The 27,183-nt window shown below is 43.4% G+C and overlaps 1 protein-coding gene across 4 annotated transcripts in view; it reads left to right on the plus strand.

Moving 5' to 3' along the window:
* Positions 1-9,175: 9,175 nt before the first annotated feature.
* The window catches only part of LYPD6B (LY6/PLAUR domain containing 6B), a 173,719-nt gene continuing 155,711 nt past the window's right edge, over positions 9,176-27,183 (plus strand). For 2 of the 4 annotated variants that reach the window (XM_080798816.1, XM_080798815.1), the window contains exon 1: positions 9,176-9,236. The gene's annotated coding sequence lies outside the window, so the exon portion shown is untranslated. The remainder of the gene's footprint in view (positions 9,237-27,183) is intronic. The other 2 variants (XM_080798819.1, XM_080798812.1) reach the window with 2 other exon arrangements.

Here is a 27,183-nt window from a genome sequence, read left to right on the forward strand (position 1 = left end):
GGTGACATGTCAATGAAAATGTGGGCTCATTTGACTAAAGGCATCCCAAGCCATGGGGTTTTTACTCTCCCTTTGGCAATTCCTGTTTCCTTGTCCAGTCTGCAAAGTACTCCCCAATTTCTGTGTGGTTAGTTGGGCTCAGAATAGTCAAAGACTTGGAGGGAACTCCTGTGGATCTTTCCTCTTATGGCGCTGTGGATGGCACAGGCTGGAATTCTCCATTCCCTTTGCTTCCCCAGCACCAACGGCTCTCTCTGGGCGCCCCTCCAAACCCTCCCCCCTCCCCATGACCAGACTGCGCATGATTCTCACAGGACAACTCTTCAAAAACTGTACCTCAATTCCTATTTTACTCCTTCAGAACGTATGCAGCAATTGGCAAACTGGCTCCAGATGCCAGGTGACAGCCCAGAACCTCAAAATGCTCAGAAAGCTGCAGGAAAGAGCCAGTGAATGCTAGAGACTGTTCTGGCTGTGTGCCAGCTACTGTTTTAAGTGCTTTACATGTATTAATCCATCTAATCCTCCTAATAACCCCACGAGGTAGGCACCAGTATCTCCACTTTAGTGGGGAGGAAACAGGCACAGAGAGGCTTGGTCACTTGCCCAAGTCCTCACAGCTGGGAGGAGTCAGGATCGAAACCCAGGCAGTCTGGTCCCGAGGTCTGTGCTGTGTGTGGGGGGGTGGGGGGTGGGGGGGCAATAACCAGCAACTAGCCACAAAAATCCTTTTGCAAAGAATTTATACAAAGTCTTACACCTTTGCTACTTTTCTGTTTTCTCCTCTCAGAGGAATCTGAGAATTCCTTGTTATTTGAATTATGTTAAGCAGTCAGATGCATCTAGGAAAGAATTGTCAAAACAATAATGAAGGAGGATGCCCCACAGCAGGGGTGCCTGACAGTGCACCTCCTAAAGGAAGTCTGTGCCCCAGCAGCTGTCAGGATCTTTCTTCCACTTAGAAGGCTGCAGTCACTCCTGGCGGTTCTGTACAGGTTGCTGTAAGAATTTAACTTCACTCATGTTGACTTTTTTTTTTCTCTTTAGGACATTAATGCTCTCTAGTTGCATTTTAAAATATATAACATTTGTCCTCTGCTGTGTCAGCTCCCAGTAAAGCAGGGTTCTCTTGCCCCATCTGGGCCAGCTCTAATAGGAGGTCTGAGGGGCACTGGGTGGGTTCCCCCTCCCCTGGTCTCTGTGAGGCCTTGGAAGAGACTGCTGAGAGGAGCTGCCCTTCCCTCACCTCCAGCCTTGTCAGGATGATTAATAGAGTCTCATTTTAATGCCTTAAGTTTAGAAGAAGTACACATGCCAACCATACCACACATGCATCTGCAGGTCCAACTACAGAAAGGAGCAGAAACCATACAAGTGGGGTTCCCTTTTGAGCAACCCCCACCCTGCTTTACCAAAGACTCCATTTACTGTGCTTCTCCCGTCTGCGGGTGCTTCTGATGGGCTATCGCAGAGCTAGGGCGGGAGGCTGGTGGTGGATTCGTCTAGGTCACGGGTGGCTACCTCCTCTTGGCAGGCAGGCTGCAGGCCTGCGGACCCCATCACCAGCCTGGCCTCTTTGCTGCCCTGCAGCGCCCCCTTCTGGGACATGCACGGAAAGGCGAGATACCCCGGAGCAATAAGCAATGGCACTGTTCAGTAATTCCAAACGGAAATAACGAGGGACTTGGGACCTGGATCCCACTCTACTTCGCACTGACCAACGGTGACGTTGTTTAGCTGTGCAGCATGTCTGTGAACTCATCCCCATATATGAATTACGGAGACGTTCAGCCCACCCCTCTCTACTCTTCACATTTGGTTGGAGGGTCAGACCAGAAATTGTGTGCAAGCATTCTAGGAAAGTGCTACTTAAATCGAAGAGATTGCTGTGTTAAAAGACAAAATTCAACGGAGTACATTTTAAAGGTCTTACTGGCTTTATTCAGTGATTCATGAATTGGGCAGCATGAATCTAGCAGACAGACAGGAGTTCTGAGGAGTGGTACAGAATGGAAGACTTATGGGCAGAAGGGAGTGGGGACAAAGAGGCAGAAGACAGAGTAGTTCTGGCAAGGTCACTTTCCTTCAGGGGATGGCAGGGGTCTGCTGGACCGATAACCGACCTAGTGCTCACTAGGTGATTCCTAGCTGACTGCTTTAAGAGTCCATTTCTGGGAGACCTGAAACTGTAATTAAGTGTCGGTTTGCACTTAGGGTTAAGTGACTCCTTTGGGGGCCTGTTGTATTGTTCTTCATAGTTATTATCAAAAACTTCCTAGGAGAAGGCATTTTTACCTTGGACCCCAGCGAGGCCTTTACCCATCACTCCTGCTACTTAGTGTAGGAGACCCTGGGAATCATCTGATCTACTCAGTGAGTCAGATCTCTTGTAGCCCTCCATCTAGGGTTCTTCCTTTCCCATACCTTCCCCCCTCCTTCCTTTTGGGGGAAGAGCTGCTCTTAGGCTGTTTCACCGGGATGGAACACTCCATACCCTCTCAGTAATGGCAGTGAGGAGGGTTTGGGGCCGGTGTCCATCTCTGTGCCTGGGGACGGTTCACACCCTGGGCTCCTGTGTGTGTTCTGCACTCAAGGTCCTGACACTGACTCATGAATCAAGTCCACTCTGCATCTCAGAAATCACTGAAATGATTTCTGAAAGCCTACATCCCAGCAGCATCTTTATCGGAGTTTAACAAGCTCCCCAAAGTGAGATGAGGCACTCAAGGAGTCACTTAGCAGAGCCAGAACACAAAAGCACACTCAGCTTCTACCAGCATCTGGAAGCAAGCCATCTGCTGCCTCTGCTAGGAAGAGCCTGGCATCTGAAAGCTCTGCCCTGGCCCCACACGGGAGGCAGGTACTCGCTGTGCCGCGTGGACCATTCTGTCCTCTTTGGCATGTGCTTCAGCTGCTCCTAAACACGTGACTCGGGGTCATGACCTCTGCTTTCTGCTCGTCTTTGTTCAGGCCATAAACCTAAGAGAAAACCGAAATCCAAGAGGTGAAGTCACCTGTCTAAGGTCACGTGGTTAGTTTTGGCTCTAGAGCCCACATTCCTTCTATTACAGTCCTCTGTTTGCCCATCTCAATTTTCTCATTCCTGATTTCCCCTATGACTTGTAAGTCAATAGTGCCTTTTATTTATTTTTTTAAAAGATTTTATTTATTTATTTGAGAGAGAGCAAGAGCAAGAGAGAAAGCGCATGAGTGAGGGGAGGGGAGTGGGGGGAAGCAGGCTCCCCACTGAGCAGGGAGCCCAACACGGGGCTCTATCCCGGGACTCCAGGATTATGTCCGAGCCAAAGGCAGACATCCAATCAGTCGAGCCACCCAGGTGCCCCCAAAGTGCCTTTTAAAGTGGCTTTCACTTTATTAAGCCAATAAATTGGGGAGTTCTTGGAAGAAACAAGTGTACATCACCAGTACTAGGAGTAGACTGCAACAGACATTAGGAATCACCTGTGTCCACCTGGCAAGGTTAATTGACCCCCCCTCACCACACCCACAGAGAGCGGGAGCCTCGTGCACCTGCTCTACCTGGAGATCACCAACCGTCAGGACTGTGTCAGACCTACCAGTGCAATGATGTCAGAGAGGCACCCACCGCCATTGCAGAGGTGACAAGCCTCAGGCTGTATGCCCGGAAGCTGGTGATCAAGAGTGAACTCCGGCAGTTGATAGAACGGAGTTCTGGTAGTTCCCACCCTTCCCTGTATTAACCGAAAGCCTCTAGTACTATGCATGGCTCATGATAGCAGCTAGTTCTTCAAGTGCATTCTGGAATCTTTTCATAAGGTATGGGTGAGAGTGGTACTGTTATTCTCCCCAAATACAGATGAAGAAACTGCGGTATGGAGAGGTTTAAGTGCCCAACATCACAGAGCTGGGGAGTGGTGGAACTATCTTGAGAGTCTATTTTCTTAACCAGGAGGCTAATATCCCTGGGTTACATGGTTACCAAGGAGCATAGAGAGACAAGGCTAAAATCACATGAAAAATCACTCATTGACCTAGCAAATTAAAAAGAGGATCAATATGTTTGTGTTATCTTCAAAAGTAAGAAGTAAATTTGGAATAATCAAGAACTTCTTTCCTGGGTTCAGAAATACAACACCAAAGACATTTGGACATTTTTGTAGCCAGCAATTTTGTAAGCAGACCCATAACTTTATAGTCCATGTTTCAGTGCTTGCTCTGAAACCCAACTGAAAGAGGGCAAGAGATCCCCAGCTGATGTGTTATAGAAAGCCAAGCAGATTCACACTGATCGGTGGGCCCTGAGACTGTAAGGAATAGTACTGAGGAATAAGTATGGAAAAACTGATTTGCTGCCCAGCTTCAAGGTCAAGCACAGGCCTGAAGGGGCCACCTACATCGTTTTATAGTCTTCTTCTCAGGGAAATGCAACTTCTACAGTGTGCCACTCAGGAAATTTTGTGTGCTGGCCTTGTATGTGAAAGGTATGCCCAACCTGCTTCGGGGAGGTTATTTCAATTTTCTGCTATGTTAGGATTCTGTGATTGATGAACCTCAAAAACTCCAAGAACACCTATGTATTCTTGGCTGCTCTTGGTAAGCACGGAGAGAATTTCACCAATTGAAAAGAAAAGGTTCCGGATTTTGTCTGATCGTTCTTGAGCCCACATTTTTGGATGTGCCTGAAATGTAACTTTGATAACCATTCTTGCTGCCTGCAGCAGCTGCCTCTTCTGGTTTGTTTTTTTTTTTTGTTTTGTTTTGTTTTTTTCGCTTCAGACTAATTTCTTGCCAAGATCCACCAGGAAAGACGTGGTTCCCACCATGGGCCTCACACAACTAAATGGCACCAGACTGAAGTTCCCTGTTCAGTGCTTAATTAGCCTGTGGCTGTAGGAAGTGGAACAAAGCGTCTACATTTTTGTAGGATGTCACTTGAAAGTGTTCACTGAATAGCCTCAGCTGTTCAAATAGTAAAGCTGCATACAGTGGGGTGTGTGGAGGGGGCGGGTCCTGGGGGAGCAGTTCTGGCAAGAAAGGTCTAGGCCTCCTTGAGATTTAAAGGGCTAACACAGAAGTGGCTACACATTTTTTTTTTCCCTCAAAATAGAAGGCTGATTTCCAAATGGGTGAAGGGGAAGGGGAGGTACAGGCTTCCAGTTATGGAATGAATAGGAATTAATATGGAATGAATAGGACGTGGCAATATGCACGTTAATGGGATTGGAATAGTTGTGCACTGAGATGTTTGCGACCCTCGTGAGTACAGCTTAATGTGTGGACTTGTGGATTCACTATGTGGTACACCCGATACTAGGGACACACTGTGTGTTACCTGGGCTTCAATTAAATAAATAAGGAGGAAAAATAACTTTGGGGAAAAAAGCCTTCTTTGTACTTTGTGCAGCTCACGGGAACCTGGGCTGTGGAGAGAGGAGCATTTCCCTTCCCTTGTTCAGGGGAGGTGAGGGCTTGACTCAGAGGGAAGGGAGGCTGGTCTGTGGTTGTGAGGAGGAAGCTGCTTCAAACTGAATGGGTCCCCAGGCTGATTTCTGCACCTGAGAAATGAGAAGTTGGATGAGATCAGATTCCTAGGCTTGCCTGTAGGTGAGTATGCTCTTATTCAAAACCACTCTGCTGTCCTGACTCAGAATTCTCAGGCACAGTGACCTGCGTCTCGAGCAGGCATCCCCAGTGATCCCCCTCCTCACAGGTGTCTGGGAGCAGTGGCCTGCACCCCCTCTGACAAGTCAGTCTTCCACCTGGAAGACTCTTTGCTAAGGCTTGAAGGTAGTGATTCCTAACCAGTTTTGAGACCCAGACCTATTTGCAAATTTAAGGAGAGCTGTGGATGCTCTCGTCCGGAAAAATGTATGTAGACACAGAATGCTGAATCCAGTTCCAGGGTCTATGGATCTGGGTTAAGATATAATACCCTGAAGTCAGCTCTCAGAAGAGACACTAAGCATTTAGAACTGAGCCTGGGCTAAAGTAGCAACTCACTAAAGGTTGTTCTATGTATGCCTCCCAGCTCCTATGATACACTAGTACTATCTTCATTTTATAGACGAGTGAACTGGGGCATAGAGAGATTAACATACCTGGTTAAGTGGTGACTGGATTTGAACCCAAGCCCACCTGAACACAAAGCCAGTGAACTTAAAATTCCGGGTAACCTAATAAAGTCATTATCAGATTTGCCTACCTGAATTCATGGCTCTTTCTTTCTATTGCTCACCGCTCTCCTACATCTCTCCCGTGCGTGTTATAGTTAACTGAGTAGCTGCTATGTGCCAGGAACTATCCTAGGCACTTCATGTATATTGTTTCATTGAAAAAATGTGCTCAGAAAATGATGTATAGTATTGGGGGCACATACTGAGTAGGCAAAAGTAGGGAGAAAAAGATAAATAATATCTCAAGGCCCAGAAATTTTTTGGTTATTTTTTGGATGGTTTCTCTTTTACTGCGCAATCAGAGGACCAGAGATAGAGAAGAAACCGAAGATTTCCTAGTTCAGATATTATTTGCCTAGGGACTGGCAGAGAATAGTAATATGCGTGGTCATTGGCAAGGGTTAATTCATTCTAGATTCTTAAGAAGTCTATCAGCGGTTTCGTCCTACTTTCAGCACTTAAATGTGTCACCAGATATTAGCTGGCTCCCTTTGCACTGACAGTCCGAGCCACATTAAAGGAAGTACAAGAACTATTTACTGAGCAGCTGCTTTGTGCTGGCTCTGTGCTCAAGCCCTTTAACTGCATTCTTTCACTTAACCTTACCATGGTATCAGACCTTCTTATTTCAGATCCTCCTTTCAACCCAAGAACTTCCAGCTGAGATCTTGTCTGATTTCATGCCTGCAGGTTTTCCAAGTGGGAGAAACACACAATTGGACAATTAGGGAACTTGCCCAGGGCTACTCAGCAAGCCCTGGGTTGGGTGGGCAGAGGAGAGGATGTAGATGGGGAGAGAGAGAAAGAGAAGGCTAGAGAGAATGAAGGGGCGCCGGGGCAGAACGTGTGCCTTCCTGACGATCATTCCCAGGCCTGTTTGCGTGGCATCACTTACCAGACTGGCCTGGCCAAGATCACACACCTAGTGGGAAGATCCTCAATCACAGGGGCGCCTGTGCTCCTCTGAGTGAAACCAGTACACAGGAAGGGCCAGGCCCACTTTGTGTGGGTGAGAACTGCAGGGACTCCCAAGCCCAGTCCCATGTGCTGACGCAAGTGGCTGTCCCAACCGCAGGACCCTTCACAGCCCTACCCTGGGACACGAGCCTCCCCACCTACCGCATAGGGGAGTACAGCTGGAGTAGGGCACACCTAGGTGGGGCATTTTCTGTAACTTTTTACCACGCTGGCCTTGCCCAGTGTGAAGCAACTAACCAGGCCCTACCACTTCTTAAACACCCATTTGCGCCAGACTCACTGATGAAGCAGGATCAGGGCGGGGGAGGGGGGGTCCAGGCCCTAAGAATGTTGAGCCTATTGTTGGGGGTATGGGTGGAGCAGACCACTTGGCCCTGACCTCACCTTAGCAGACAGCATCTAATTATGGCTTTGAGGTTTAATAGACAGAGAAGTATACTGAAATAGTTCTAAGCAGGAATGTTCTCCATGCAATTTTACAGTTGTGCAGTGTTTCCTATAGTGTGCTTAGAATGGGTTTCTTTAATGAATCTTGATATTAATGTGTGAGTAGCAGCATCACACATCATTTTGTGTGTGTGTGTGTGTGTGTGTGTGTGTTAAGGCCATTCATTTGCCCAGTGGAAAAAATACACCACACTCTTTGTATCCTATTCTGATACCTTTTCTTTGTTTGTTTGTTTAAATGGAATTTATTTATTTATTTAGCATAACCTCCATACTGAACGTGGGGCTCAAACAACTCACAACACCAAGATCAGGGGTCCTATGTTCTACTGACGTAGCCAACCAGGTGCCTCACACTTTTTTTTTTTTTTTTTTTTAAACCGTCAGGGCCTCAGTAAGTGTGAGTGTCTCATATCACACTTGCCCTCTGAGAGGCCTGAAGAGACCACCAATTAGAGATCTCAGCAGAGGACCAAACGCAAGCCCCCTTTCTGTAGAAGTTCTATCCCCACTCAAGGCTTCCTGGCTACAGGACCCACCATCACCACAAACACCTGAGGCTTAGCTCTGCTACTAGCTGGGGGTTCCTGGGTCAGTGTTACAAACTCTCAGCTGTTTCCACAAGTGCAAAGCTGGCAGGACAGCATTATATTTCTATATTTCTGAGTAACCCTGCCTGTGACATCTTCGGAAATTAAAAGATTTGCTTCACAGTTTACAAAGATGCCCAGGGGATGTAGACCTCCCTCAAGCCAGCTGCCTGGCAGGCAGTGTGAGGGGAGGCAAGCGGTACAGAGAGGATCGGTGGTGGCTTGGAAGCCTGGCCTCTTGACTCTAGGTTCTCACTCCTACTGGAGAGATGCTGGGGCAATTCTGGCCTGTAAGGACCAGCAGAAGGCTGGACTCAGAAGACCGGCCACGCCTCATTTGTGCACCAAGTATTCACTGAGCACATGCACTGTCTTGGATTTGTTCAGGTCTCTGGTTATTTAACAGTGGACAGAGGAGATTCCGCCCCTCTTGAGGGAGGATATCATTACCTGAAATGATCTTATTTATAGCTTATTTTACAGAAGGGTTGGACGTCATCTGAGCCCACTGCGCGTGAGGTGCAGATGGCTTAGTGTGGGATGGTCAGAAAAGGCCAGAGTTCTTACAGTTCTGAACTAAGTCACCTGTGCCCCAACCTGAGGGTCTCAGTTCTGGGTTCTCTGTACATCCCACAAATAAAGGGGTAGGCTTCCACTCTTCGCAATGGCTTGGTCGCTTGGTCTGGTCAGGCACACGCTCTGTGTTCCATTTCCTGAGCGGGTCAGGCTGGAAACAGACCGGGCCGTGGCTCCCTGCCGCCTCGCAGGCACTAAGCGACCCTGTTGTCACCTAACATGAGGTCGCCCGGGCCTCCCTTCAACCCGGCGGAGGATCCCTGAGGTTCCCAGAGGAGCCGGAGGCCCCGGGCGGCTCGCTCCCGGGCGGGGCCCACCTGTCCCGGCCGAGCCCCTCGCGGGCGCCCCAGGTGGCTCAGGCGGGGAGGAGCCGCGCCCCGCCCCGCCCCGCGCGGCCGGAGCCAACGCCGGCCCCCGGAGGGCGCGCTCGGAGCCGAGGCCGGGAGCCGGGCTGGGGTGCCGAGAGGCCCCGCGGGCGCGGGCGGCTCAGGTGAGCGGGGAGGCCGCGGCCAGCTGGGGGCAGTGGTCGGCCGGGGCCGGGGGACCCCGCGCGGGGGACGTGCGGAACCGCGCGGCTGCGGCGGGGCCGTGGCGGGCCGCGGTGCCGTGGAGGGGCGGGGGTCCCGAAGCCGCCAGGGGGCTAACAGCTGGGAACACCTGGACGGGGCGGGGGCGGCGGAGGGTCTCCTGCTCCGCCAGGGCACCGCCGAGCGTTTGCGTGGCGCTGGTGCGGAGCGGAGAGGCTGGGGGGCCGGGCTGCTGGGGAGAGCCGGAGCTGCGGCGGGGGTTCGGGCGGCGGAGGAGCCCAGAGGAGCTCCCGCCTCTCTCTCTGCGGTGCCCCACACGGGCCCGCGTCCTGCCGCTGCTCTGCCCGGCTCTTTACTTTTGGTGGTGGTGGTGATTAAAGGACCTACACGCCCGGGTTATTTTGTTCCTTGGGGCTCCCGAGGCGCTGAGTACGTTGGGCTGCTCTGACTCTAGGGGCCTTTGGTGGGAAGACTGCAGGTCTGTGTGCCCTGGGGCGTTGTGGAGATGAGGGTGGAGGTGGAGTGCCTCCATCTCCCAGGACCCAGCCATCCAAAAGAGAAGGAAAAGGTCTAGAGTGCTCTTTAAATTCTAGTTACTAGCTGTGTGAGCTTGAGCAACTTGCTTCACTTCGCTGATGCTCAGTTTCCTCAAAGGCAAAATGGGTATTATAGTCATTAAAATAGCTTTAAGTTATCTCATGTTCATTAAGTGCACGGCACGAAGCTTGGTGAAAGTTCTCTCCATTTTTTCCCTATGTGATAGTGTAACACGTTATGCCTCCCAGAGGTCTCCGCACATTTCTTAGATTACCCTCCCTTAGGATGAAACCCTCGTGGGTGGCGGTGGGGTGTGTGTGTGTGTGTGTTTTGGGGGTGGCATTTCTTTCTTTCTTTCTTTCTTTCTTTCTTTCTTTCTTTCTTTCTTTCTTTCTTTCTTTCTTTTTTTCTTTAATCACTCTGACTTATTCACTGCTAGGCTGCTTTCAAGCTCTTTTACTTCCTGATGCCATCCTAGAGGCAGTAGACCGAAAGGTGCGGATAGAGGGGTGTTATCAGCCTGCTTTCATCCTTATCAACTGTGTTTGTCAGAATTCTTTTGAGTTGGGTGTTGGTCACTTGAAAATTGCCTGATGTAATATAGAAATTGGGTCACAGAAATGAAAAAGGCTGAGGGTTTTAGCTTCAGGCATGGCTACATCCAGGGGCTTACATGAGGTTGCAGGGATCATTCTCTCTCATACATGTCTTAACTCTTTTTGCCTTCTGTGTTGACTGGTTTTTAATATAAGGTGATAAATAGCACCTTCAGGTTTATCCGCTCCTTGGGGTGGGGGGCTGGGGGGAGAGTCTCTCTCTTCTTCCAGCTTTTTTGTCCTTATAGCAAGTCTTACTGATATGCTAGATCAAAGCTGGGCCAAGTCATCTCTGTGCATAGGGAGTGGTGGTAAGAGTGATATGGATATTCACAATAGGAGTGAATACTTTACCCAGGTGTCACCAGTGCCTGGGGGATTTGTTCAGCTCCACTTCAGCTGCTGGCGGCTGGAGAGGAGCAGTTCCCAGTGAGAAGTCTGAGTTCTGGGCAGATAAAAATAGTACATGTCCATTGCACTATCTCTGCCTTTGCTCACCACCACCTAAACGAAGTCTATAGTAGAGTGTAGACCGCCTGGGTGCCATATTCAGTCTGTCAGTCATCAAGTCTTTATCCAAGGCATGGAAAGCATCGGATGTGTTCATCCTTCCATGCCTTGTTTTGTTGATCATTCATTCAATAGGACCAAAATGGAGTCACTTATGCTAAGCCCAAACTGAGTCTTAATTTTGTATGCCAGGGCCTCTGCCAAGGGTGAAAATGCTTCTTTGGAGAAGCTCACAGTCTGGTGGGAAAGGCAGATGTGCGGATAACAGTGCTTGGGACCGTTTAACTGTCTGGCATAGTGTGAAGACTTCCCAAGGTGATTGTAGTGGTGCTCAAAACTGGAGACAGTAGGACTGCTTGAGGAGAAAAAGCCGGAGGGACTTCCCAGGCCGTTGTAGTGGGGAATCAGTGCTTGCTGTTGTAAGTTACGGATTTAGGTTACTTTACTGTCTCACTTAAGAAGTCTGCAGGAGGTGGTTCACGGTGGTCATGGCCCTCTTGGTTGGATTCGCTTGCTTTTCCCTGCTCTGCCACAGGTTGATTATGGCTCCATCATGGCTGCGGGTGATAACATCCAAAACAGAATGGATGGTGTTTGTCTAGAAAACAAAGGACAAGATTTCCCAGACGTTCCCTAGATCATTGGCCAGAATGGTCACATGCCTACCCTAAATCAGTCACTGGTGAAGGAGAAGAAGGTGGGCTATGATTGTTTTATCCATGCCGTCTTCTGGAGCTGAGAGAGGGGCTCAGCTTCCGCACACGGATGCCCCTTATCTGAACAAAGCTGCAGTTCTGCTAGCAAGGGAGGAAGGGAGACTGCCTCTCAGGCTGTTAGGTAGACAGTCAGTCCATGGTTTTTCCCACAGGCAGGGACAGATGGTGAAAGGGCTGGCCTGTACGAGCAGTCGGGAGAAGTTCAGGACAATAAAAGTACAGGGTGTGGCTGAGGGCAGAGAAGAGTGAGGCGGGAGACACCGGCAGAGACACAAGTAGAGAGTCGACTCTTAACACAGAGTACCCAGTGCGAGATGTCACTCTGGCTGTTGCTAAGAAGCATAAATCTTGGTCCCATTCTTCAAAGAACTTACACTTAAAAATTTTTTTCTGAGTCTTTCATATTCCTCTTGGCAACAGCAACAGTGGCTTACTCTATGGTGATGATTTGGTAGGGGTGGGTTAGGGTGGAGGAGTTGGGGTTGGGGGGACGCGTATAGTTTGAAAAAGCCTCACAGCTGGTTCTGGTCTGTGTCTCAGTCGCCAGCACCTCCCCTTCACCATCTCCCGTGCTTCCTGTTGAGAACACTTGCTTGTTCCAAATCATGGCTTCATTTCAGTATTGTTACCTGTCTTCAAACTAACAGGCTGGGACTTGGTGAAGATGCAGTTAGTGGGAGATCCTGGGCAAGAAAACAGTTCTCCTGACAGTAAATCAGTGGATGAATAGTCTGTAGTTGTTTTGGTAGGAAACCGGCCTCAACTGCCTATTGCTTTTAAAGCATTTAGCCTGTTTTCATTGGAAGTGTGAAGTGAGTGCTGCTTTTTGTTTCCATCTGATATGGCAGATGTTGGTGGACATTTGGAGTTAGATTGTGAAACAAGTTGTGCATCCTCCATGTCTCGTTGGCACAGAAATCAGCAAAAAGACTTGGTCACTAATCCCGAAGGAAAGGAGGGAGTGGAGGGCAGCATATTTTCCATCAGCAGTGCTGTTATGGGATGTCCAGGATCACTGGAAAAATATGAAGGAATGGGAAGGGAGAGATGTCTTGGGAAGTCATTGATTCACAAATATTTATTGAGCATCTACTGTGTGCCAGACCCTCTTTCGGGTGCTGAGGATAAAAGAGTACACAAGAAATACAAATCTCTCTGCTCATCACACTTACAATCTACTAGAAGGGAACCTATTTATTTATGTTTTGTCTCATATTTCAGGTGAAGAGAAGTACTGTAAGAGAAATAGGTTGTTGTCAGAGGGGAGGGTGGTGGAAGGGTAGGCAGAATGGCTGAAGGGGAGTGGAAGATACAGGCTTCCAGTTATGGAATGAATAAGTCACCGGGATCAAACATACAACATAGGGAATATAGTCAACAGTATTGTAACAGCTTTGTATGGTGAGGGCAACTGAATTTGTGGTGAGCATAGTGTGACATATAGACTTGTTGAATCAGTCTGTTGTATATCTGAAACTAATGTTACATTATGTGTCAGATATACTCAAATTTAAAAAAAGACTCTAAAAAATAAAACAGGGTAAGAAAAGAGTGCGATAGTTGGAAACAAGCTGGGCATGGTGCTGGAAATCTTCAAGGTTTATTCTTTCTCTGGTTTCCAACAGAGAAGTATGGCCTGAGCTGGCATGATATTGGGGAGGAAAAGACATTCACTTGGAAGAAGAGGGTTATATATTGAATAACTTGATTTTAAAATATTTCTTTCACACAGAATCTCTTTGTTTCTTTGTTATACTTCACATTATTCCCAAACATGATTTACAGTGACTTATAAAACGTGGCACCAGGTGGTAAGAAATAAGTGAAGAAATATGAGCAAAGGGAAAATAAGAGTCATTTCTTTCATCATTGGGTTCTAGAATTGTTTAGTTTTGGTATCAGGGAGAAGGAGGAAGTATGGTGATTAAAAATGTGATTCATGCTCAGGGTTCATTATTTAAAAGGTGAGAAAATAATCTTTTTTTAAAAGATTTTATTTATTTATTTGACAGACAGAGACTACAAGTAGGCAGAGAGAGAGAGGGAAACAGGCTTCCTGCCAAGCAGAGAGCCTGATGCGGGGCTCGATCCCAGGACCCTGGGATCATGACCCGAGCCGAAGGCAGAGGCTTTAACCCACTGAGCCACCCAAGCACCCCGAGAAAATAAGTTTTTATGCCTCAGAAAGTTATAACTTTTTTGTTTGTGTGTTTAAAGAGACAATTTTATTTGATGGGAAAATTAGTCTCTTTATGAAGGGCTTATACAAAATTTATCTCCTGAGTTCAATGAAAACTAATAGTTTCTTTTTTTTTTTTTAGGTCAGTATAAACTACATCAAAGGTTAACAGAGATCAAAAGGCTAGTTCTGGGTCAAATGATATGGTCCAAAAAAAGTTGGTGAGGAGTTTTGTTTGGACCCTTAATGGACCAGAAAAAATACACAAATTCAAATAAAAATTTAAAGCTTTTAAATGTTATACAGTGGTAATTTTGATTGCCTATTTTTATTGGGTTGTTTGTTTTCTTATTGTTGAGTTTTGAGAGTTCTTTACCTAATCTGGATGTAAGTTCTTTGTCAGAAACGTGTTTTGCATGTAATTTCTCTCAGGCTGTGCCTTATATTTTTATTCCCTTAAGGGTGTCTTTCTCCAGGCAAAAGTTTTCAGCTTTGATAAACCAGTTTTTCAATTTTTATTGAGAATCAAACTTGTTGCTAATATATAGAAATGTAATTTTTTAAAAGCTTTATTTATTTATTTTAAAGAGAGAGACTGAAAAAGAAAGCAAGTGGGGGGAAGGAGGGAGAGAGAGAGAATCTCAAGCAGACTCCCCACTGAGTGTGGAGCCCAGTGTGGGGCTCTACCCCACAACCCTGAGATCACGACCTGAGCCAAAATTAAGAGTCAGTCACTCAACTCAACTGAGTCACCCAGGCACCCCTGTAATTGGTTTTTATATATTGACATTATATTTGGTTACCTTCCTAAAGTCTCTTATTCTAGGGAGCTTATTTGTAGATTCTTTGGATTTTCTACACAATCATGGCATTAGTAAATAAAGACAGTGTTATTTCTTCCTTCCCAGTGTGGATGCTTTTTATTTATTTATTTATTTATTTATTTATTTATTTATTTATTATTGCACTGGCTAAGAATTCCAGTACAATGTTAAATAGAAGTGGTGAGAGAGAACATTCTTGCCTTGTTTGTTGTCATGGGGGGGAAATAATCAATTTTTCACTATTAAGTATGATGTTAACTGAGGCTAGATGCCCTATGAGGTTAAAGAATTTCCATTGTATTCTGAGTTTACTGAGAGTTTTTATTTTGGATCGATTTTGAATTTTGTTGAATGCTTTTTCTCACATCACAAGATCATGTGATTTTTTTTCTTCATATTTAATATAGCAAATTATACTGATTGATATTCACGCATTGAACCAATCTTGTATCTCTGGGATAATTTCACTTGGTTGTGATGTATTTTTGGAAGAGGCTGTGCAGGATTGGTATTATTTCTTACTTTAGTGTTTGGTAGAATTCATTAATGAAACCATATAGGCCTAGAGGTTTTTTTGATAGGTTTTTAACTACAGATTTAATTGGTATAGGTGCACTTAATGTTGCCTATTTCTTGATAAGTTTGGGTAGTTTGTATTTTTTTTTTTTAAAGATTTTGTTTATTTATTTGACAGAGAGAGATCACAAGTAGGCAGAGAGGCAGGCAGAGAGAGAGAAGAAAGCAGGCTCTCCACGGAGCAGAGAGCACGATGTGGGGCTCGATCCCAGGACCCTGGGATCACAACCTGAGCCAAAGGTGGAGGCTTTAACCCACTGAGCCACCCAGGTGCCCCTGGGTAGTTTGTATTTTTTAAGGAATTGTTCTACTTCACCTAAGTCGTCAAATATATGGAGATAGAATTTTTTGTGGTCTTCTCATATCTTCCACTTAATGTCCATGGAATCTATAGTGATTTTCTCCTTTCGTCCCTGATACTGGTTATTTGTGTCTTCAATATTTTTCTTATTCTATCTAGAAGGTTATTATTTTATTGATCTTTTCAAAGATCCAGATTTTTGGTTTCATTAATTTTGTCTGTTTTTTTCTGTTTTCAATTTATTGCTTTCTGCTCTTTTCTTTAATACTTCCTTCTCCTTGCTTTGGGTTTAATTAATTAATTAATTAATTAATTTTGTTTTCTTAATAGCTCATTTTACTGATCTGAGATTTTTCTTCTGTTTTAATGTAAGCGTTTAGTGCTATACATTTCCCTCTAACCACTGCTTTAGCTGCATTCCACAATTTTGTTATGTGTATTTGCATTTTCACTTATTTAAAATTAAAATATTTAAGAATACTAAGAGAATTCCTCTTAATCCACATGTTATTTGACTGTATATCATTTGATTTTTAACTATTTGGGAATTCTCCAGAAGTCTTACTGTTACTGATTTCTAATTTAATTCTGTTATTGTCTCACAATATAATTTGCATGACTTCTGTCCTTTTAAATTTGCTCACCTTTGTTTTATGCCCCAGAATATGGTTTGTCTTGGTGAGTGTTCAGTGTGTACTTGAAAAGGATGTGTATTCTGCTATCTTTGGGTAGAATGTTCTGGAAATTTTAGGTCTTATCTGTCCTGATTTTCTGTCCATTTGTTTTATCAATAACAGAGAGGCATGTTGGAGTCTCCAATTATAAATGTGGATTTTTCTATTTCTCTATTTTTCTATTTCTTCTATTTTTGTTCTATCACTTTTTGTTTCATGTATTTTGATCATCTGTTCTTAGGTGCATGCACATTCAGGACTGTTATGTCCTTTTGGAGAACTGATCCTTTTATTTTTATGTACTATTCCTCTTTTTCCTTGTTAGTATTCCTTGTTCTGGGTTCTACTGCTTTGGGTGTTAATAATATAGTTACTCCAGCTTCCTTTGTTTAGTGTTTGTTTCCTGTATCTCCTACTTCTAGCCTGTCTGTGTCTGTATATTTAAAGCAGGTTTCTTATAGAACTCAAGAGTTTTACTTTTTTCACCTATCTGACAATATCTATTTTTCAGTTGGTGTGTTAGACCATTCACATTTACCATGCTGTTAAACTTAATTAAAATCTGACATTTTGATAGCTGTTGAGCCACCCAGGCTCCCCTTTTCTTTTGTTTTTGAAATTTATTTCACTGGCTCTAGAATTTTGGGTTGACAATTTATTTTTTCTTTCAGCACCTTAAAGACACTGCTTTATTGACTTCTTACTTGCATGCTACTGACAAGATATCTTCTATAATCCTTATCTTCTTTTATATTTAGTGTTTTATTTTTCTACCACTATGTTCAAGATTCTTTTTGTTGGGGCACCTGGGTGGCTCAGTGGGTTAAGCCTCTGCCTTCGGCTCAGGTCGTGATCTCAGGGTCCTGGGATCAAGCCCCGCATTGGGCTCTCTGCTCAGGGGGGAGCCTGTCCCCCATCCCCCCGCCTACCTCTCTGCCTACTTGTGATCTCTGTCTGTCAAATAAATAAATAATATCTTTTTTTTTTTCCAGAAAAAAAGATTCTTTTTGCCTTTGGTTTCAGCTGTTTTAATATGCTATACCTCTGTGTGCGTGTGTGCCTACACACATGTACATATATGCACATTCTTGCACATCCTGCTTGATGTTCTTGAGCTTCTTGGATCTGTGGTTTGGTGTCTGTCATTAATTTTAGAAAATTCTCAACAATTATTTCTTCAGATATTTCCTCTGCTCCATTTTCTTCTCTCCTTCTGTAAGTTGATTACACCTAGTTTAGAACATTTTATTTATTCCAGAGCTGTTGAACACTTTGTTTTGTTTCATTCTTCTTTTTCTTGTTTCTTGTTTTAGTGTGGGCAATTCTGTTGACCTACTGTCAAGTTCACTGACTCTTTCCTTGGCTGTGTCAAATCTGTGGAAGAATGTTGAAAGCCATCTCCATTTCTGTTACTGTGTTTAGCCTTTCAAGTTTTTTTCATTTCGTTCTCCCTTACAAGTCCTATCTTTCTGGCAAAATTAAGCATTTAATCTTTCATATTGTCCATTCTTTCTGTTAGGGTCTTTTACAATTAATTACAGTTACTTAAAATTTAGTGTCTGATACCTTCAACACTGTTTTATATCGGAGTTTGGTTCAGTTCATTGCCCTTTCTTGGGAGTCTTGTTTCTTTCTTGCTTTTTGTATGCCCTGGGTGTTTTGTTGAGCACTGGACATCTTGTGTAGAACATGAGAGACTGAGATAAATAGTTTTTATGTCTGGAAATGGTAGTGCCTTTCTATTTCTGCTAGACCTTTAGTGTGGGGTTGATCACTCTAATCAGGATTTGAACTGGATTTGATGTTTGTTGTTGGTATGGTTATTCTCATTGCACCATACACTTCAAATTCCTCTTGTGATAGTCTGAGTTTGGAGCTGGTTGGCCAGAGGGGTTTTCCTAATGTCTGTCTCAGTGTCAGCCTTAGGTTTTCCTTTTGCGCTGTACCTCCGAGTGGTCTGGCTCCATGCTCTGTCAACTTTTCTAGCAGTATTCTGTTGTTGTTTGTTACTTGATGCCTATTAGCCAGTGTCCAGGTGCATCAACCTCAGGTAAACAAGTACTTGTTTTCTCTCTTCCTGTAGGCATCTGCTTCTCCTTAGATTTGGGGCTAGTTTATTTCCCTATGACCTCAGCTTTCCAGTGGATTCAAGAAAGTTCTGGACTTGCCATTTACCTGGCTTTTTATTTGTTGTGAGCATGGCAGTGATGCTCTCTTCAGCTCTCTGCACCCTGAGCAGAAATTAAAAGCCTTGATATGATGCTTTCCAACCCTTTTTATGATGTTTATATAAATCCTGGGGCTGTTTCCTTTACCTCTGTGTTTTATACAGTGTCATTTATACATTTTATACCTATAAATCAGTGGTTCTCAACTCTGGCCTGAAGAGCAATAAACAAAATACAAATTTTTGGTCCCAATGTTTTAATTGATACGTGTTGGGATCCAAACATGGATATCTTTTAAGTGCTCCCCAGGTAATTCTCATGTATATCTAGGCTGAGAACTACGGTCTAAGTATCCCCTATAACTTCTCCTTTCACAGAGATGCTCTTCCAGCATAAGCAACCAAATAAAATTTCAGGCTATATACATTTGCCCTTGTGACTCCATCAAATTATTTTCTCCTAATTGTGCCTTCAATGATAGTTAATTGCCTGTGATATAGACTGATAGTCTCATAGAATGGGGAGGAAACAGAGTTCTTCTCATTTAACTTTCTGCTTAATGAATATCCTCCATGGCGGTCAATGGCTTTAGCGCTGCTTGAAGTCTTTTAGGGGCTGGAAACTCTGCCATTCAAAACAGTAAACCTCAGTGTGAGATCATTTTCCTTGTTAGAGGTGTTTTCCTTCTATTGAATTGAAATAAATCCTTCTATAATCTCCCAAATAACTTGCCTGATCCACAGCCTTGCAGACTGTTTTGTAAACATCTGTTTTCATGACCCAGTATGTGTTCACTTGTGCACATACATGCACACACACACATTCATATCCACGACAGTTTATGAAACAGCATTTACTCTAAGTCTTGTACTTCTAAATTGATTTCATGACCTGCCAGTGGGTTATTTTATTTTATTACTTTTTTTGCAGTATGGGAAGTGCTTCTGCAGCCCATCTTTCACTAGACAAGCTCTCATTCCCAAAGGTTTCAAGACAGCTCTCTTGGTACCTCAGCTTTGCTGTACCCGGTGTGATGCTGCTTCCTTCAGCTGTGTTTCAGCTAACCCCCTCTCTGGCCAGTGTCACGCACTAGTTGGGCTGCACTGTGTGGTGTCCTCTGCAAATCAGTGGCTGAGTTCAGAAACCAGGGCTCCTCACAGGGGGCAGATCTGTTCAGAGTAGAGAAAGGGAGGGTTCCTTGTCTTTTTCTAGACACTATTTCTAGTCGTGTGGCCCAAATTCAGTGGGATGTAAATTGCAGCCATCTCTTGAGGAACGTTGTTGATGGCTTTGTAATTGTTATGTGTCCTCCCACTTTTTCCATATTAATAATGCATTATCCTAATTAGCTATGTGTGCATCTTTATTTTCTGAAAGACTGTGAACTCCTTTGAGGTCAGGAAAAATATTTCATTCTTCCTGTCTGTAGTGATCACACCAACAAAATTAGTCTGTTGAAATAAATTTAAAAAACTACATTCCTGGTCAAGTAAACTTTGGCCTTTTAGCATTATTGTCTTGCTGACAATTGTGCTATCAACCTTATTTGCTTACCAACACAGGGCTTGATCGCCATGTATTTACTTTGGGAAATAGACAAACTGGGTAATTTAGTTGAACCTGTCACCTCAGTACTCACGCATAAGACACTGTAGTAGGTGCTCGGTGAGATGCCTAATATTTCACAGTCTACAACCTGACTAGGGTCATATGACATGCGAGGTGTGTGTCGGTGAGTCGTGTGGTGGGTGAGTGCTCTCAGAAGTCACGGAGGGAAGGAAGGCCACACGGGTGGTCAGGAAAGACTTGGTTCCAGCCTTGAAGCATCAGACACATGGAGTGAAAGGTGTTCTGGGGTGGGGGGATTTGGAGGGACAAGTAAGCTATTTTAGCATCTCCCAGACTCTACAGAATCTCTGCTGTGGCTTGGGAGTGGCTTGGAACCATCGGATCTAAAAGAAACTGCAGGTAAGATATAGAAGAAAACCTAATTTAAATTATTTCTGTAGCAAGGATTGACATCCACGGAAGGTCATAGGCACAGCTCCCCTCATCCCCACCCCTCATCTCAGCCCTCAGCCTCAGCCTGACTCTGACCGATGTGGTTTGTGTGTATTCTGGAAGCTACTTCTTGTTATAGCAAGGTTCAGCTGTCCAGCAGTTTCAGGGCTGGTAGCTTTATTTATTTATTTTTTTTTAAAGATTTTATTTATTTATTTGAGAGAGAGAGAGAGGTCACAAGTAGACAGAGAGGCAGAAGCAGGCTCCCCACTGAGCAGAGAACCCGATGCGGGCCTCGATCCCAGGACCCTGAGATCATGAACTGAGCTGAAGGCAGAGGCTTAACCCACTGAGCCACCCAGGCGCCCCAGGGCTGGTAGCTTTAGTGCCAGGTCACAAAGTGCCTCTTTGTGACCTCCATCAAGTTTTAGAGCAACTGTCCATAGCCACTGACCTAACTTTTTCTCTGCTTTCTCTTATCCAAGACTCTTACGCAGATGTATTATTAAGAAATGTACATTCTCCAGGTGCCTGGGCGATTCAGTCAGTTAAGACTTTGACTCCTGTCATGATCCCAGGGTCCTGGGATTGAGCCCTGCATCGGCTTCCCTGCTCAGCGAGGAGCCTGCTTCTCCCACTGCCTGCCGTTCCTCCTGCTTGTGCTCTCTCTTTCTCTATGTCAGATAAATAAATTAAATTTAATAATAATAATAAAAAAGAAACGTATATTCTCAAACTATGCTACATCTACCACTCTTCAAGATCAACTTCATCTATGGGACCATCTTCTGAGTATCCTTGTTCAGAGTAAAATGGTGACACCATCAAAATGTGGCATAAAAGCCAGATATTAACATCATCAGTGTCTTACTGGAAGCATTCATTTGGGGACTATCTTAACTGTGGTGAAAAATAGGGATGGTACTACATTATGAAAAAGGCATTGTGTGTGTGTTAGTTATCCTTTAGCAAGGGGTGGGGACTACAGTTCTTAAGCAGTAACAGTAAGGGAACAAAAGTAAGGGCAATGAGTCAGCACCTGCTATGCTGCACTACAGGGTGGGTATTCGTATTATGGAGAAGCAGTGCACACACGTTTCTCTTAGGGTCTGGTGCCAGAATGGTAGTTTATCTCCTGGGAAGAACTGAGAAATAAAATAGTAGAGATCTAGATAATTCTTCCTATTTCTCTTTTTGCCTTGGCAGCCAGGAAGCCCAGAGCTAAATGTAAAAATACTCAACCATGTGATAACTTTTTTTTTTTTTAATTTTATTTATTTATTTGTCAGAGAGAGAGAGGGAGAGTGAGCAAGCACAGGCAGAGGCAGAGGGAGAAGCAGGCTCCCCGCCAAGCAAGGAGCCCGATGTGGGACTCGATCCCATGACGCCGGGATCATGACCTGAGCCGAAGGCAGCCTCTCAACCAACTGAGCCACCCAGGCGTCCCCCATGTGATAACTTTATTTCAAATTCTAAGTACAGAGACATCCTATGTTAAACTATATGATTTCACCTTTTTTTTTTAAAAAGATTTTATTTTATTTATTTGACAGAGAGAGACACAGTGAGAGAGGGAACACAAGCAGGGGGAATGGGAGAGGGAGAACCAGGCCCTCCACCAAGCAGGGAGCCAGATGCAGGGCTTGATCCCAGGACCCTGGGAGTGTGACCTGAGCCAAAGGCAGACGCTTAATGACTGAGTCACCCAGGCGCCCCTGATTTCACCTTTTTAGAAAGAGTAGCTGTTGCTTTTTCCTTATTACCAGGGTGATACATGTTCATTATAGAAAATGTGGAAAATAATAGATTGCCCCACCAATCAGATCTTTTCTCACCACCCAGAGATAGTCGCTGTTTGAACCATTCTCATTTCTTCTAAGCATGCATGTCTTTATATGTGTGTGTATGTTATGTATATGTATTTATAAAAATGAAATGATACCTTTCACTCTGTACTAAAACTATTTTTTAGCTTAACCTTTATAATCATTTTCCATGTTGTCGTATACTCCTGTGCAACATTAGTTTTAATGGCTAGTATATTTCATCATGAGGCTGTATCTTGCACATTTCATTTGAACTAGGCTTTTTGCTATTATAAACAACTCTGTCATGTACCTTCTTGGAGCTAAATCTCTGAGCAGATCCATAATTATCTCCTTAGAATAGAATTTCTAGAAGTGACATAAATACTTAAAATAATTAATACTTTCAGGCTCCAGATTTATATTTTTGTGTTGCTTTCAGAAGACATGAACTAATCTATTTTATCACCTAAGGCTTTTATTTATTTTTTATTATTTATTTGTCAGAGAGAGAAGGAGAGGAGCAGAGAATGCACACAAGCAGGGGGAGTGGCAGAGGTTGAGGGAGAAGCAGGCTCCCCGCTGAGCAGACAGCCTGATTCCTGGCTCAAACCCAACCCAAGACACTGAGATCATGACCTGAGCCGGAAGTCAGACACTTAACCAACTAAGCCACCCAGGCACCCCCAGAAACAGCGTTTTTGTCACTCTGGTAATCTATCAAAAGCATGTAACAATCTGAGAAAGGTTTGTTTTTGAAAAACCGCTGCATTTGGGGTAAGAGCAGTAGGAGTCTGTAGCGTTCTTGCCTGGGGCTGGCCCAGTCTCTTCACCACTCCCAGCTCAGTGGACTCAGAGGTGTCGGCTCAGCAAGGGAGGCCATGTGGACCAGCCCCGGTGCTGCCAGAATCAAAGGCACTCACCAGTTTGCACTGGGGAGCCATGTGTGCACCTTCAGGGTCTTTCCAATGTTCTGATCTTACAAACTACATTGCAAGCAACCTTTATAACTGAAGTGGTGGTATTAATAATTACTTAGATTCTCAGAATTTGAATTATGGGATCAAATTGGATCCCTGTTTTCAAAACTGTCTTCCAAGATGTTCTACCAGTGAACATTTTCACTGGCAGTATACAAGTATCTCACCATAATTGTTATCTTTAAATTGAGATAAACACGAATGCCATAAAATTTATACTGTTAAAATATGCAATTCAGTGGTTTTTAGTATGTTCACTAAGTTATGAATTATCATCATTATTATGTAATTCCAAAATGTTTTCAAAACTTCACAAAGAAATCTCTTGTCCATTAGTAATCATTCCCTGTTGCCCCCTTCTCTTGGTCCCCAGCAGCCATGAATTTACTTTCTATGGATTTGCCTGTTCTGGACATTTCGTATAAATGGAATCATTCAGTATGTGACCTTTTGTGTCTGCCTTCTTTTACTTAATGTAGTGTTTTCAAGATTTTAAGGTTAATAATGTTTTTAAGGTTATAGCATAAATCAGTCCTTCATTCTTTTTCACGGCTGAAAAATACTCTGTAGTATGGATATAGCCCATTCTGTTAATCTGTTCATCTTCATGGAGGTTTGGGTAGTTTCCATTTTTTGGACTATTATGAATAATGCTTCTGTGAACAATCACGTTCAAGTTTTTGTGTGCACTTGTGTTTTCAGGTCTCTGAATGTATATACCTACGTGTGGAGTTGCTGGATTGTGTGGTTATTCTCTTTAATTTTTTGAGGAACTGCCACATTGTTTCCAAAGCTGCTGTACCATTTTACATTCCTACCAGCAATGTTGTGATGGTTCCAATTTCTCCACATCCTCACCAACACTTTTATTATCTGTCTTTATGCTTATGGCCATCTTAGTGGGTATGAAGTGGTATGTCTTTGTGGTTCCAGTTTGCATTTTCCTATGATGTCGAGTCTCTTTCATGTGCTTATTGCCCATTTGTATATCTTCTTCGGAGAAATGTTTACTAAGATCCTTTGCCAATTTGAAATCAGGTTGTCTTTTTATTGTAAAGTTGTAAGAATTCTTTATATATTCGGGGTACTAGACCCTTATCAGATATATGATATGCAAATATGTTTTCTCATTCTATAGGTTGTCTTTTCATTCCCTTGAGAGTATCCTTTGAAATACAAAAGTCTTAGTTTTGGTAACATCCTATTTATTTTTCTTTTTTTCACTTGTGCTTTTGGTGCCGTACTTAAGAAGCCATAGCCTAATCCAAAATTACAAAGGTTTACACCTATATTTTCTTCTAAGAGTTTTACAGTTTTAGCGCTTCCATTTAGATATTTGATCTATTTTGAGTTCATCTTTATATATGGTGTGAGTTAGGGATCCAAATTTATTCTTTTGCATGTAGCTATCCAGTTGTCCTGGCAACATTTGTTGAAGAGTATTCTTTCCTCATTGATTGTCATAACTTGTCAAAAATCAGCTGACCATAAATATATAATTTCCTAATGTATTCTCAATTATATTCTATTGATCTATAGGTCTGTCCTTATGCCAGTATCACACAATCTTGATTAATGTTGCTTTGTACCAATTTTGTTATTGGAAAGTATAAGTTTTCCAACTTGGTCTTCTTTTGCCTATTCTGGGTCCTTTATATTTTCATACGAATTTTAAGATTAGTTTGTTAATTCTGCAAAAAGCCAGCTGGGATTTGATAAGGATTACATTAATCTATAGATCAGTTTGAAGATTATTGCCATTTTAACAACGATGAACATGGAATATTTTCCCAGTTGTTTAGGTCTTCTTTAATTTCTTTTAGTGGTGTTTGGTAAACCTTGTATTTCTTTTGTTAACTTTACTGAGCATTTAATTTTTCTGGTGCAATTGTCTTAATTTCATTTTTAAGTTGTTTGCTGTGTATGCTTATGTATAGCACATAAAAATGCAGTCGATTCTCATGTTTTGATCATGTATCCTGAAACCTTGCTGAACCTGGTGACTAGCTCTAATAGTGTTTTAGTGAATTCATTTGGATTTTCTAGAGAAGATAATATCATCTGCAAAGAGAGATAGTTTTACTTCCTTCCAATACTGATGCTTTTAATTTCTTTTTCTTGCCCAATTGTCTTGGCTAGAAGCAACAATACAACATTGACTAGAAGTGGTAAGCTCAGACATTCTTATTCCTATGTTAAGTTCTGGATTAACAAGGTGGCCAATATTATTTATGATACTTCTTGTGACCTCTTTTATACTCTAAGAATTTGAGTAATGGAGCAGGAGTTGCTGATTGGTTTCTCCTAGGAAAGGAACAAACAAAAATTCCCTTTTGCCTGTGCATTTGAAGGTTTGGCCTCATAGTTAATGGGGGAAAGAAGTATTTTTTAAAAATTTTTTAAAGATTATATTTATTTATTTGACAGACAAAGATCACAAGTAGGCAGAGAGGCAGGCAGAGAGAGAGGAGGAAGAAGGCTCCCCACAGAGCAGAGAGCCGGATGTGGGGCTCGATCCCAGGACCCTGGAATCATGAACTGAGCTGAAGGCAGAGGCTTTAACCCACTGAGCCACCCAGGTGCCCCGGAAAAAAGTATTTTAATTGAAGAATCTACTTATGTGACATCTAGGTGCCAAGAACTTTGATTAATGCTTTCTAGGATATAAGCCTTCATTACTTAAAAATAAAACTTAAATTTTCCCTACTAGTTTTTCATTCTGCCTTTCCATATTTGGCTGCCCAGTATATCTGATCCCAGTATGTGCTGGGATCACAAAGATGAATTAAACACACACTGTGTCTTCAGGGTCCTCACGGAGAGTGTTGGGGGAGACAGATAGGAAACAGGATGTTAAATTTTCTGACAAGTGATTCCCATGTAGGGTAACCTATCGGAAGGAAACAGGTAAGAGATGTGGGTTTCCCCTTTGGGGTTTTTAGGTCTCAGTTTGATGATGGAACATTCAGTTTTCACTCCATAGAATTAAGGAATTTTAGGACTGGAGGCTTGGAAATCCTCTTATGCAGCTCCTCATTTTTCAATAGGAGTAACCTCTTACCTTGTTCAACAGTTGCTCTTCTCTCTCATCGGCAGTTCTTTCTCTGAAATGTTTTATCTCTCTCTCTCTCTCTCTCACACACACACACACACACACCATCATACAATGTTTTCTCTAGGGAGGTAATCTATGTTTAGCCCACTTCTTGGCTCCATTTTTTGTGTCTGATAGTAACATACCAGCCTCGGTGCCCCTCTTCAGTATGACTCATCGAAGAGTCCTGCTTTCTCTTGACCGTGAAGACTACTTGGCTTTGTCCTTTCTGTGGGTCCTATGACATGGACCTGAGAAAGATGGAGACATTACCCAGCTCCACACCCCCGTTACCCAGAAAGCTTGCAGGGGCCCTCCTGCTCTGTTTCATTGTACTTTGAATTTTCTTTGTAAAGAGCATATTCCCTTTTAATCTTGTCTGTTCAGAAGATTCACTAGGATGCATATAAAGTCCTACCTGTATGCTTGCTGTGAAGTCATCTTTCCGGAAAAGAATGAAAGTGGTATTAGCAAAAGCGATGAAATAGGCACACACCTTAACAAAGTTTTACAGTTTTTATTTTATAAGTCACGTCTGAATTGCATGGTACATATGCTTCCATTTTTATTTTGCCCTTTAAAAATAAACCTTTTATTCCAGCTTTATTATTTATTATTACAATTAAAATAACATCAGGTTACTTTTTATCATTCCACTGGTAAAATGGAATGCAAACCTTATTGTCTTAAGCTACAAAGGAAAATGAATCGACCCTACAAACCTTTCAAGTTTAATTAACTTTTAAACAAATATGAAGTTCTCGTTCCCTTTTTTCTTTTTTATTACAATGCACTTTTTTCTTTTGATTACGTGAGGGGCTGAGATAAGGATGCAGAGCCGCTTTCTGGTTCACACTGTTTACTGCATACGATACAGCAGCCAATTCAATCAGAAGGGAAATAGGAAAATAACTACTCTATTTGTGCCTTGTAAGCGCTTTGTATAGTC

The sequence above is a fragment of the Martes martes genome (assembly GCF_963455335.1).
Source record: "Martes martes genome assembly, chromosome: 3".
Classification (NCBI taxonomy): Eukaryota; Metazoa; Chordata; class Mammalia; order Carnivora; family Mustelidae; genus Martes; species Martes martes.